This window comes from Tupaia chinensis, unplaced genomic scaffold (genome assembly GCF_000334495.1).
Source record: "Tupaia chinensis unplaced genomic scaffold, TupChi_1.0 Scaffold149168_1, whole genome shotgun sequence".
Lineage (NCBI taxonomy): Eukaryota > Metazoa > Chordata > Mammalia > Scandentia > Tupaiidae > Tupaia > Tupaia belangeri.
Genome location: NW_006209014.1, coordinates 176,583 through 189,359, shown reverse-complemented (window position 1 = coordinate 189,359; position 12,777 = coordinate 176,583). Strand labels below are relative to the sequence as shown.

Sequence of the window (12,777 nt, the reverse complement as noted above, 5' to 3'; positions counted from 1 at the left end):
CAAAAAAAAAGTTGAAAAAAGGAAAGAAAAAATAAAGTTAAATAAAATAATTCTTAAAAAAAAAAAGTTGATTCTAAGCCCAGGTAGCAAAGATGTAAAATGCATCCTTAGTATTTTTTGCTATGCCAGAGAATAAGGAAATATTAAAAACAGAACAAAATAAAACAAAACTCATGGGAGTAAGTCAAAATACAGAGGTGCCACATAGAATATACTAGCAATGGTGTAAGTTGGGACAGTATGACTAACAAAATAAATAAGGGTAATATCATAGATTATTTTGTATGCAAAAATGCATCACGACTTTCCTGATGGCCTAATACTTATAGAATGATAAAGTGATCATTTTTTAAAGGTTTTTTTTTTTTTTTTTTGCTACAGGGCGCATGTGCTTGCCAGAGAATCAGAGACAAAGTGAAATATCACCCCTGCACGGGGGGGGGTGGGGGGCAGGGGAATGGCCACATTCCAATTCCTTCTCCATTTTCCTCCTGGGATCTTGAGTATGCATGCACATGCACCTGGCATGTGTTTCAAGCCCCACGGTTCAGGACTTGAACTGTGGTCAGCCATGTGGAGTCCAGCAACATAACCACTACGCCATTTGCTGGTCTTGTTAACAAGTTTTTTTCTTTATTTAATGAGAAAAAAAAAGCGAGGGACCTTCCATATAAAAGAGAATGCCAACTAGCACAGGGGGAAAAAAGAAATAGACAAATCATAATCTATTTTTGTTTACATTATTCTAAACAACTTTCCTGTGAATTCAAAATTGTCAAAATTAAAAGGTAAGGCCAATGGGACCAGGTGGTGTGGTGATTAAGGCACTGGACTCTCACATGGCTGACCATGGTTCAGTCCTAGATCTGGTGGCTTAAAACTCATGCCAGGCACGTGTGTGTGTGTGTGTGTGTGTGTGCGCCCAAGATCCCAAGAAAAGAATGAAGAAGGCATCGTGGCATGACTGTCCCCCATGGGAGGAGCTTTCTCACTTTCTGTCAAGTGCACAGGCTCTTTATTATATAAAAAAATTAATTGAAAGTTAAAAAATATTAGAAGGCCCAACTGGGACCAGCAATTAGCGTAATGGCTGTCACTGGACTCCCATGTAGTCGACTGCGGTTCACGTCCTGGACCCAGTGGCTTAAAACTCATGCCGGGCACGTGTGCTTGTGTGCCCAGGATCCCGAGAGGAGAATGGAGGAGAAGGGACTGAGGCGTGGCCATCCCCCCTGGGGGGTGATTTCTTGCTTTCTGTCTGTCTCTGTCTGTCTGGCGAGTGCATATGCCCTATCGCAAAAAAAAAAAAAAAAAGGCCCAACCACCATGGTGCAGTGATAACATAATGTCCTGCAACCCTGGAAGCCACATGACTGAAAACAATTTAGATCCCCAGGTCAGCCTTAAAAAATATATATTCAAAGTGTTAAGGGAAAAGCAATTTCAACAATTTCAACCAAGAATACTGTACCCAGCAAGATTATCCTTCATACAGGAAGAAAAGACAAGAACATTCTCAGATAAATAAAACCTGAAAGAATTTATCAACACCAGATCAGATCTCTAAGAAGTTCTCAAGGGAGTGCTGTACCAGGAAAATTAAATACAGACACACAGAAATAAGAGTTCAAAACTGGGATCAGCAGTTGGCATAATGGCTATGTCGCTGGACTCTCATGTAGTTGACCATGGTTCTGCTCCTGGACCCAGTGGCTTGAACTCATGCCGGGCACGTGTGCATGCATGCCCAAGATCCCGAGAGGAGAATGGAGGAGAAGGGATTGTGGCATGGCCGTCCACCCTGGGGGGGGGCGGGGGGATTTCTCACTTTCTGTCTTTCTGTGTCTCTCTGTCTTTCTGGCGAGCACACATGCCCTATAGCAAAAACCTCTCAAAATAAAAAGAGTTCAAAACTAAAAAAATGACCAACAACACGGACAAACCAGGAGTTGAATATTATATCCCAGAATTTAATTGGGAAGATCAAACCACAACAAAAGACAGATTAAGTACATGAGACTGAACTGGTAAAATAGCATTTTATGACTTTTGACCAAAACATTGCTGATTTTATTCTAGGCTTTGCTGTCTGGTTTTAAGGATTTTTGTCCTGTCTTAAACTGCCGATAGGTTCATGTACCTACTATTTGAACAGAATCCTAACTGCTTCCTGGCTTTAAGTTATAGGCAAAGTTCCTTAGCATTTCTTTGATAAAACTACTTTTCTTGAAATTAAAGAATATATTTAAAAACATCTATTTAAGGACCATAGTAAACTATATAGTGTCAGCTAGGTGCTACCTTATAGTATATTCATTCTACTCAGAGTTTCACACCTAAAGTCAGACATGTATTCACAGATATGTATATAACAGCTGAACTTGCTATTGGAAGTAGTTAGATGATTTACGAAATTTTGTGAATCAATAAAATGTGGGGGGGGGAGAAATAGAAAACAACTATAGACACCTGAAATAGCGTGGGAGGAGGGTGGGAAACAGAGGTAAAATATATATATACATGTTTCAGAAGAAAATTATAGTGCACTTGTAACTAGATTCCAGGTTTCTCCATATTTTTAGTCTAAGGTATGTTGTGAATCAATAAAATGTGGGGAAAAAGTTTAGCATGGAAGGGAGAGAGGGGGAAGGGGGAGTAAATATATGCTTAATTGATTAAAAAAAAGGCTATTTGCTGATAAGTTAAAGAGTAATATCTTTGGCTTGACTGACATGTGTAGTATTTGTGCTAGAAAAAGAAACATTGTACACTGTAAATACGTGATTAAATGTAAATAAATTAATTCTTAAAAATATGCTGGATGCTGCATAGGCGGCCAGGACCCTACGTAGCTAGAGAGCAGGGAAAGGGGACCACAGCCTGGTGAGATCCTGCTAAGGATGCTTCCCTCTCTTGCAGGTGGAAGCACTATCATAAACATAAGCAGGATTTTAGAATTAATAGTGTTACAATATGAAAAGTAAAATACCTAAGAGTATCATAAATAAGTGCTTGGCATTTAATTAATACAGATTGGAAAATTATATTATCAGTTCCCATTTAATAACAACATAAAAATGAAAAATAATTCTTAACATTTATGGACTGGCATGATTGATTATATTTCTCTAATAGCAGACTTACTCCCTGAATCGAAATCATTATAATTTGAAATTTGACAGAAATTCCCAAGTTCTCAAATGTTCTAACTAGATGTTCTTTTAAATTCCTTTCAACCCTTCTATTGTATAGTACTTTACAACTACATGTTTTATTTATCTAATACTGACATGCTGCCTTGATTACCAACTAACCTTTAAATGTCTGACTGACTGATGGAGATCAGGCAATGCTTCTCATTACTGCTCTTTCATTCACAGGGGAGCAGCACTGGGGGAACATACATGATAGACATCAACATAAAAGAAAATCTACAAGATTAAGCAGATCTACTGAAATTTAGCCCTTCTGTGTCTCTGATAAATTGTCAAGAGGAAATCAATTCAGACACCTTCTGCCACTTTTGTGAACAGCATGAAGGGAGATGACCAGGGTGAAGGTGGCCATGTTCCTATAGATAGCAGCAGAGAGGAAACCACAAGAAGAAGCTTTAGTCCAGTTGGGAGCAGACTGATGTCATGCGTATCTTGTTAGTTCAAACAAGGCTGCTGTCAAAGAAAAAGCATCTAGATAATGGGGCTTTCAAATCAATCAAGTGGGATTAGCAAGGATAATAGAGTCTTCATAAGGAGGAAATGAGCTAATAATTACAAAGCACCTGGTGTGTAAGCACTATGTAAGTGTTTTTAAAAAAATAGCCCTGAGCAGCCCTCCAAAATGTTATTTGTGCCAAAATCCCTATCTTCATGAGCCATCCTGTGTCCATTGTTCACCTGCTCATGAACAGTGAGCATGATGTTTTGTTGTGCCAGAGAATAAGGAAATGTTCTTTTAAAAAGTTATGGGAGTAAGTCACAATATTGAGGCACCATATTGAATAAACTTTCAATGGTCCAAGCTGGGATAATTTGACCAACAAAATAAATAATTCATAATAATAATTTGTAATAATTCCCTTCTCTTTATTCCCTCTCTGTACACTCTGTATATATTTTTTATCAGGTTTTTCTTACTTTGAATTGGATTTTCTGAATTACTGTGTTTGCCTATTATACTAGCTTTATGGTTTTCATAATTGGCTTTTCTTAACATATGGAAATGTCTCATTGAGAAAAATAAATTGTATTAAGTAAATAAATTTCATAAAAAAGATTTTTCTTCCAAGTTCTAACAACTTTTATCTTGTGCTGCAATGTTTTTTCATAGACCCTAAGATTTTTTTTTAATCCCTTTATTCCTCTGTGCTTATTTATTTATTATATATTGGTTGTTACTGCATATCTGTCATCCAGAATTTAAGGAATATATTTTTAAACTTCCAACTCCAAAATCCTAAGTTAATACAAGAAAGAACTAGCAAAATAGGTCTCTTCTCCTGCCCTTCACATATTAAGTGACAAGGAAAAAACCCCACACTAGAGCTTCAGGGCAAAAGCTACCTCAATGAAGCAGTTTACTGAAGTACAGAGGTCAAGCTTGGAGGAAAGGAAAAGGAGGAAGAGGCCAGACAGTATTCAAATCTACAAGTGAACATAAAAGTAAAGGGAAATAGCCAGTCGGTACGTAAGAAGCCTGACACAAACAAGAGGAAACCTCACATGAAACCCGGCTGGTTTTGCAGACAGTCTCTCCCTCGTTTGTATCTGAGATTCCAACTAGAGCCCACAAAAGGCAAGTTTCAGCCTTTCATTATAGCCATTGCCGACAGAGGGTTTCATTGTGATTTTTAAGAGATTTGAGATGAAAGAAAATTAAATCTAAGTATTATTTCATCTTTTAAGGTAAGGCTGTTACTCTGACTTTACATTTACAAAACTCAGTCTCCCAACAGATTAAGCAATATGTAAAAGGTCCGACGATAATCTTCTGACTATAAATCCACTGTCATTTTATCACCTAAATTATCACCAGTGATTTATGACAATGAGAAGAATTATAAGACAGTGGGGGGCAAGATACTTATAGGTTTAGAAAATATGACTCTGAAAGTATTTTCTTTACTTAATAAACATTGCCATAATATTTTTAGCTTGTTAATATGAACACAGAATGGTTGGGAAAAGATATATGAATATATCAATTATATATACATAACTCAATAGGGAAAATACTCCCAGAAATAAATTATACTTAATCCTACGAAAATAAATAGTATTTTAAAAACCAAAATTTGCAAATGATGTATGTATCTGTGTACCACATTTATCCGTCAGTTTCCAAAACATCTGGGAGAGCATCCCAAAGTAAACAATGTTCATAAGACCATCTGGACAAAACTGCAGGCAAAAAAAAAAGCATAAACATATGGAAAAACAGATTTCTCCCTTCCCTTCAGCAGAAAGGGACGACAAATGTCAAACCTAGATATACCCACGCTTCACTGTGCGAGGCTTTTCAGCACCACCTGGCTCTCCATGCACAGCCACCAAATATGGACAGTACTGCCAGAAAGAACATATCCACAGGGCAAAGGCAATAAAAATAGTTTATTTCATGGTTAAATAGCCACTTCACACAAGTGGCAAGGGTCTGTTTTATTGACTATTACATGTAAGTCTGAGAAAATAGTCAAAACTAAGGATGCTATGAGACTGAATGGTAAACCAGATCATTTAGCTAGAAATCACATTTTCTAAAAGCTATTTGTTTTATGTAAAGTGCAAGTTTATTTGACTAAGTAGCACATTTATACAGTGTAACAATTTAAATTCATTTATCAAATGTCCACTGTATGCCAGGCACAGTATATGAACCATTATCTGTAATTATTTACTCTTGCTTATGATAGTTGACTGGATTATAAGGAACAGCGCAGAAATTTGAAACCTTCAATTTATGGAAACACAACATCTCAATAAAACTTTTAGAAACTAAATATATGTGTACCTTTGGTTACTAAGAAATTGTAAGCTGAATTTAAGATTCTACTTTGGAGCCAACTCTGTTGCCTGGTAATTAAAGCAGTCAGATCCCACATGGCTGATCATACATTCTGAGTCCCAGACCCAGAGGCCTGGGAATCAAAAGGGTAGGTGTGTGGTAGCATATGCCCAAAATGCTAACAGGAGGGGGACATGAAGAAGAGATTATGGTATGACCATTCTCCATGGGGAGTGTCTTCTCCTCTTCCTCTCCTCTTATAACCCGTGTCTTTGTCTCTCCCTGGAGAGGACATACATGCTCTAGCACTAAAAAAAAAAAAAAAAAAAAGATTCTAGTTTGAAACAGGGATGTCTGGATCAGTCTCTCAATCAGTTGACATGCTCATGTATGTGTTTTAATAAAAACCAATGTATAACTTTTAATAATGATTAATAATTTTAGTTTTAGAGACAACAAACCTCTTTCAGTATGGCAGTGTAAATATTTTAGATCATATTCACTTTAAGAACGTCTGTCTTCCTTTATAAACACGGAACTAAATACACTAAGAACTCTACTTCAAGATGTTTTGAAGTATATAATTAAAAGGACAAAATGGATACAATAACAACAACAACAACAAACGAACTTTTGACTATCATTCATTTGTTTTATTCTCAAGTTTTACCAGCACCTATAAAAAAGTGGTGTCCATGATTAAAAATAAGCACAGAATTTCAGGGTTAGGTTACTTTATTGGAAGGAATATAATCTACCTTACTTAGAACTTCTATATTACCAACACTGTCATCAGATATTCCTTTTTTATAAAATAATACAGACCCAGAATGCAGAGAATATTGACAAAATCCTATATCCATTTTAGCTAAATTTCTAAAAGTTCTTTTACATCTCTGTAATTTAACTTCAGGTTTATAACCTGAGTACTCAAAGAATAGCTAATTTAGTAGGCATGATAGGTTATGTACATGCCTCAGGTCTTACAAGACAGAAAATCTGGCTGAAGTGCCAGCAAATCAAAAGACAAAAAATTCAACATCTAAAGTCAATTTAAAAGGTAATCTTTAGTATACTTCAAATTGTTGTATCACAAAATTGACTTGAATGTTTAAAAAGCCTTTAGCTATTTTTTTAAAAACTAATTTTAAGAATATTAAGTTATAGATATTTATTAAAAACTTTTGAAGTATCAGAAAATTTTAGATTTTATCAGAATGTCTTTATAATCTTAGAGAGCAAAAATACTTTATAGCATCATCCTAAAAGCTAAAAATCATTACAGAAAAGACTGATGGGATTGGCAAAAATGATATTAGAAATGTCAAAACAAAACTAAACTATAAAGTTAAATATGAACAAAAATGTTGTTCAACCTGTTGTCAACTTTAGCTTTTGTATACTCTTTTAGGGCAATTTAACAACAAAAATGACAATTTAACATGTGTATACAATTTGCCCAAGAAATTCCAAAATACTTAACTTACAGAATAAAAAAAAAAAAAAAAAACAAGTACATAAAGATTCAGCATTATCTGTTCTGAAGGAAAGTTGAAAGCAACCAATAGTGGGTTTGTGGCCAAGTGTTATCATATTGATATCTCTCTCTTCTCAAAGAAAACTTGTGAATTAATTTGGTTAAACCAGAGGGGAGCACTGGTTCTTCCCTTTTATCCCACAGACCAGGGAGAAGTAAACTTATTCGGCAGTTTACCTATCTAAAGTAAGAATTTAAGAACATTACAATGATTACCTCTGATATTTGTCCCATTTTAGAGATGATGATAAAATGGAGGTGTACAGCTGGTCCGTGATAGAAGGAAGATGCATAATAAGGCAATCTAGTTTCAGAATTCACACATTTAAAAAGTATCTACACTTTGTCTATTATAATAAAGGATAATAAGGACTTGCAAGTGTGGTACAGTTTAAGACACTAATGAAATCCTAGTGGTTGATATGAAAGGACGGCCCATTATCCTTACGCAAAAATCGAGCGTAATCAATTGCTAAATGTATTTGGTGTTTGAATTGATAGCTTTTTTGGTTACAGTTTACAGCTCTCAAATGGTTCCTCGAAAGAATTAAACCCTAATGCCCTTGGCACCCATTGTATGCAATTAACTTGTGCCCACATATCTGGAAGGGTACTCATGTGCCATCTTTGGAAAAACTGAGAAAATAGTCACTCAAATAATGTATTTTGTGGTTCTAATGAAGAATCCCAGATTTAAATACCTCACTGATAAGAAGTTGGTTTTTTAAACATCCAATATCTTCTTGGCTCCTATCTGTATACATAAAACTATATTTACTGCTTTTCTTTTTTTAGCAGGGTCTCACTATGTCACGATCCTCTTGTTACAGCCTCCTGAGTAGCTGGGACTATCTGCATGTGTGTGGCTTTTTAGGGTGAGCTGGATATCAAGCCCAAGACTACCATACGGGCTCAGCCTGCCAAGTAGCAGAGTCAGCCATACAAGCTACCACACCTGGGCCAGTACTCATTTTTTAAAATGCTGATTTCTTAGGCGCATAACTGTTACTTTAGAGCAGAACTATGACCTTTTTTAAAAAGAAAAAAAGTATTAAACTACATTCAAATTGTTACTGTAAAAGGTCCCAATATTATTTATCCTCAGATACAGTTTCAGATACAAACATATCATTTAATTTCTTATTTGAGGTATATATCATGCTGGGTAATGTATCTTCACAATCTAAATGATGTATAGTGATTTAATGTATGAATAATAATAAAATAAATTCATGTTAATTAAAAAAATTATACTTAGAACCAGTAGATGGCATAATGGTTACGTCACTGGACTCCCACATAGTTGACTGTGGTTCAAGTCCCAGACCCGGGAGCATGTACATGGAGGAGAATGAAGGAGAAGGAATTGCAACATGGCCATCCCCCCAAGGGGTGATTTTGCGCTTTCTATCTTTGTCTCTCCAACAAGTGCACACGCCCTATAGCAAAAATATCTTTCAAAACAAACAAACAAGCAAAAAAAAATGGAGCCATCAGGTGGTGTGGTGGTTAAGGGCGCTGGACTCCCACATGGCTGATTATAGTTTGAGTTCTGGACCTGGAGGCTTGTTTTCTCACTTTCCCTCTCTCTCTCTCTCTCTCTCTCTCTCTCTCTCTGTCCCTCTCTGGTCAAATCAAAATAAATAAAGTTAAATAAAAATTTTTTAAACTTATATTTTATAAAAACAAAAAAGTGAACATACTCATGCCTTCTGTATATCAGGAGCATAAGCATAATAAATTGAACAGACTATGTTCTCTTTAATGTTGTTAATAATGATATCCTACCAGTATTAAAGTTATGGGTCAAATTTATTTGTTTAGAAAAGAATATGAGATTGTTAATCTGTCTAGGTATTGGCAAGCAAACCAATATTCAACAATACTATTTCACCAAAAACTCTTATATTCTGTATTTGTAGAATAATTTGATGTCATTTACAAACTATCAAGGTGCCAAATTTCATGAGCTTTTTGGAGAACACTGTCCTACTGTTTAAAATACTTTAGAGCAGGTTTTAGGTTCACAGTAAAACTGAGCAGAAATTAGAGATTTTCTAGATATGCCCTCCCCCCACACACAGCCTTCCCCATTATCAACATCCCCCACAGGAATGGTTCATTTGTTATAACTGATGAACCTACATTGACACATCATTATCACCCAAAGTCCGTAGCTTCCATTAGAGATCATCCTTAGTGTATATCCATGGATTTGAACAAATGCATAATGACATGCATCCACCGTTATAACATAATAGTACACAGAATAGTTTCACTGCCCTGAAAAATCCTCAGTGCTTTGCCTGTTCATGCCTCCTTCCATCCCCAGGCACTGATAATTTTTTGACAATCTTCAAAGTTTTTTAGTCTAATTATTAATAGTACATATTTCTGGGTGGATCTCACATGAATGTTTATTTGCCCTTTTCAGTTTTGTATTATACATAACCTTTCATCATATGTAGGGGGTCGAGGTGGTGGTGAAGGGAGTTTTGTTTTAAGCAAATCCCGACATCAGATGTGACTCTACACAGCTGTAAGCATTCTTCTGGGAACCTGCACTGGGGTTCGTCTCAACTGCTTAATGCAATTACCTAAACCAGTCATGTAGTATTAATGTAATTTGCCCATTTCTACAGCTGAAAAGAACTTTAATCTTTACAGAGTGAGTAAAAAGGTAAAATTTACTGCCCCACAATTCTCCTACCTTGGAACCAAAGAAATAATTTTTACCTGTTCATTCTCAAAAACTTCTAGCTCCCAGTTAACTATTTGCCTAAGAAACCTTTATTTAGTCATATGATAAATTTACATTTTCATAAGTACAGATATATGAAAGCATGCCTATCTGCTCCATACTACAAGTCAAGTGATCTGTCTAAAAAACAAAACTAAACATCCACTTCTCTGCTCAAAGTCTAATGATGGTTCCTCACCACCCTAAGGACAAACTATGCTCTCAAGGCCCTTAACTATCTGTTCCTACTACCGTCTTGAGTCTCACTTCTCACTATCCCCCAACACAAGACCCAACTCTCCAGGTCTACGGAATTCCCTGAACCTATCAAGTTCCCTCATCAATAACCTATTTCCTCTACCTGTAACACACATTTATCCCTTCCCCTTTTGCCTAGAAAATATCTAGATATCCTTTGGTTCTTTGTTTAGAAGACTATTCTTCTAAATAAAAAATTTCTGGCATCTCCAATATAGGTTAAATACTATTCCAAATGTTCTCACAGTCCCTGGTACTTGCTCTATAATAGCACTACTTAAAAATATGATTTATCAGGGCTGGCAGGTGGCATAGTGGTTAAGGCTGGACTCCCACATGGCCGACTGTGGTTCAAGTCCCAGACCTGGTGGCTTGCTTTCTCACTTTCCCTCTCTTGCTCTGTCCTTCTCTGGACAAATTAAAGTTAAATAAAATAATTTATATATATATATGTGTATATATATATATATATATATATATATACACACACACACATATATAAACATGATTTATCTACATCCTTCACTAGACCAAAAATATGAGTAATGACCAGAGCTGGGAAACAGATCTGTCTCATTCACTATTACATCTCCAGTATCTAGTATAGCACCTGGCACAAGGTAAAACTCAAGCATATTAAGACTAAATGAGCAAATAAGTGTGCTGTGTGGACACTGAGGGCCAAGGAAGAGATAAAGACTGGGAAATCATCCTAGAAGTAGGATTTGACCTGAACCTTAATAAATAAGACTGAAGATGAAAAATATAAAGACAGAAATGTGCATGCAGTTCTCAAACTGGATCTGAAGACATTCTTTTCCATGGTCCTTAAGGTCAAAAGTATTTTCATAAGCCAAAGGTGTTAATAGTTTTTTTTTAACTTTCATTCAATCAAAATATGGTGCAGTTTTCCAGTGGCTTACAGGATAACATAAAAGATTGAACACAGAAGCACACATGAGAATCCAGCTGTTCTCTACTAAGCCAGACATTAAACATATTTATAAACATGTAAAACAATGCCACTCATAAAATTTTGTGTTTTGCTGTCCTATTTGAATCATGTTAAGATTTGCTCAATTAAACTTCACTAAATATAAGGTTTTTTTTTTATTTATCCTTCCTAAAAATATGATTATTTGTGCTAATGTCAGGTAATTACTAATTTTCAGTGAATATTTAAGTTTGTGTCTTAATTTCTAATCAGATAAATCTTGATAGATATAACCTATATAACCAAAGTTCTTTAAGGTCTCATTAATTGTTCAAAACTGAGACCAAAATTATAAAATTCACTGAGTTAGTTGTTTTTAAGAGGTAGAATGGGACTAGATTCTCTGGATAAACCATATCAGATGTATTGAAAATGAAATTAGTCCAGGCATTGAATAACTTGAAAATGTGTCTAAGGTATAGGTACAGTTATTTTTACCTACTTGCAAAACTGTAAAAGTAATCTTTAAAAATCATTCTTAACCTCCTATGTAAACACATTATATACCGGTTAATATTCCTTTTGAATTATCATATGCAGTCATTTTTACAATTTTATAGTTTTCACAATTACCATTTTAAAAAACTCCAAAATCATGCCCAGCTTTCTTACAAATTTCAATAACAACTTTCATATCTGATTTTCAAAGTATTAATAGATTATGAAAAAAATATTGAAGCTTTGCACAAGAAAGAGTATAGCCGATTACTTTTCCCCAAACATTTACTGCTAGAATTCCAAGGGATCTTATTTTACATCAAACTTGCCTGTGAGATCCTGTAGCTTGACCCACAAAGACAATGACATTTTGCCCTAGGTCTTCTGGAAAACATAAACCTCAGAACTAGGTCCCTAATTTTGAAAGCTCTACCCACCCTCAAACTACCTCAAGACTGTTTCCCACCATTCCAGTGCTACTCATGGGTCCTTAAACACAGTTAAGACTTAAATCTGTGCTTCCCACCACCTGACATGATTTCTTCTCTTATCTTCACCTGCCCAAAGTTTATCCTGTAAGAGTCAGCTTGAAAACAAGTTCATCAATAATTCCTTTTCAGTTCCCTTCAACTGAATGTTACATCCCTCTTTGAATATTTGAAGGACTTTGAACCTCACTTAAAATAGAAACCTTATTGGAGCTAGCAGGTACTGGTAGCTAGCACATAAGTGACTAAGGTTCAAGTCCCAGACCTGGTGGCTTGCTTGCTTTCTAGCTTTCTCCCTGTCTCTCTCTGGTCAAATTAAAAA

At 35.6% G+C, this 12,777-nt stretch overlaps 1 protein-coding gene across 4 annotated transcripts in view; it reads right to left on the bottom strand.

Annotated features, from left to right (window-relative positions):
- The window catches only part of USP45 (ubiquitin specific peptidase 45), an 88,037-nt gene that overhangs the window by 49,978 nt on the left and 25,282 nt on the right, over positions 1-12,777 (bottom strand). The gene's annotated exons all lie outside the window — the stretch shown is intronic.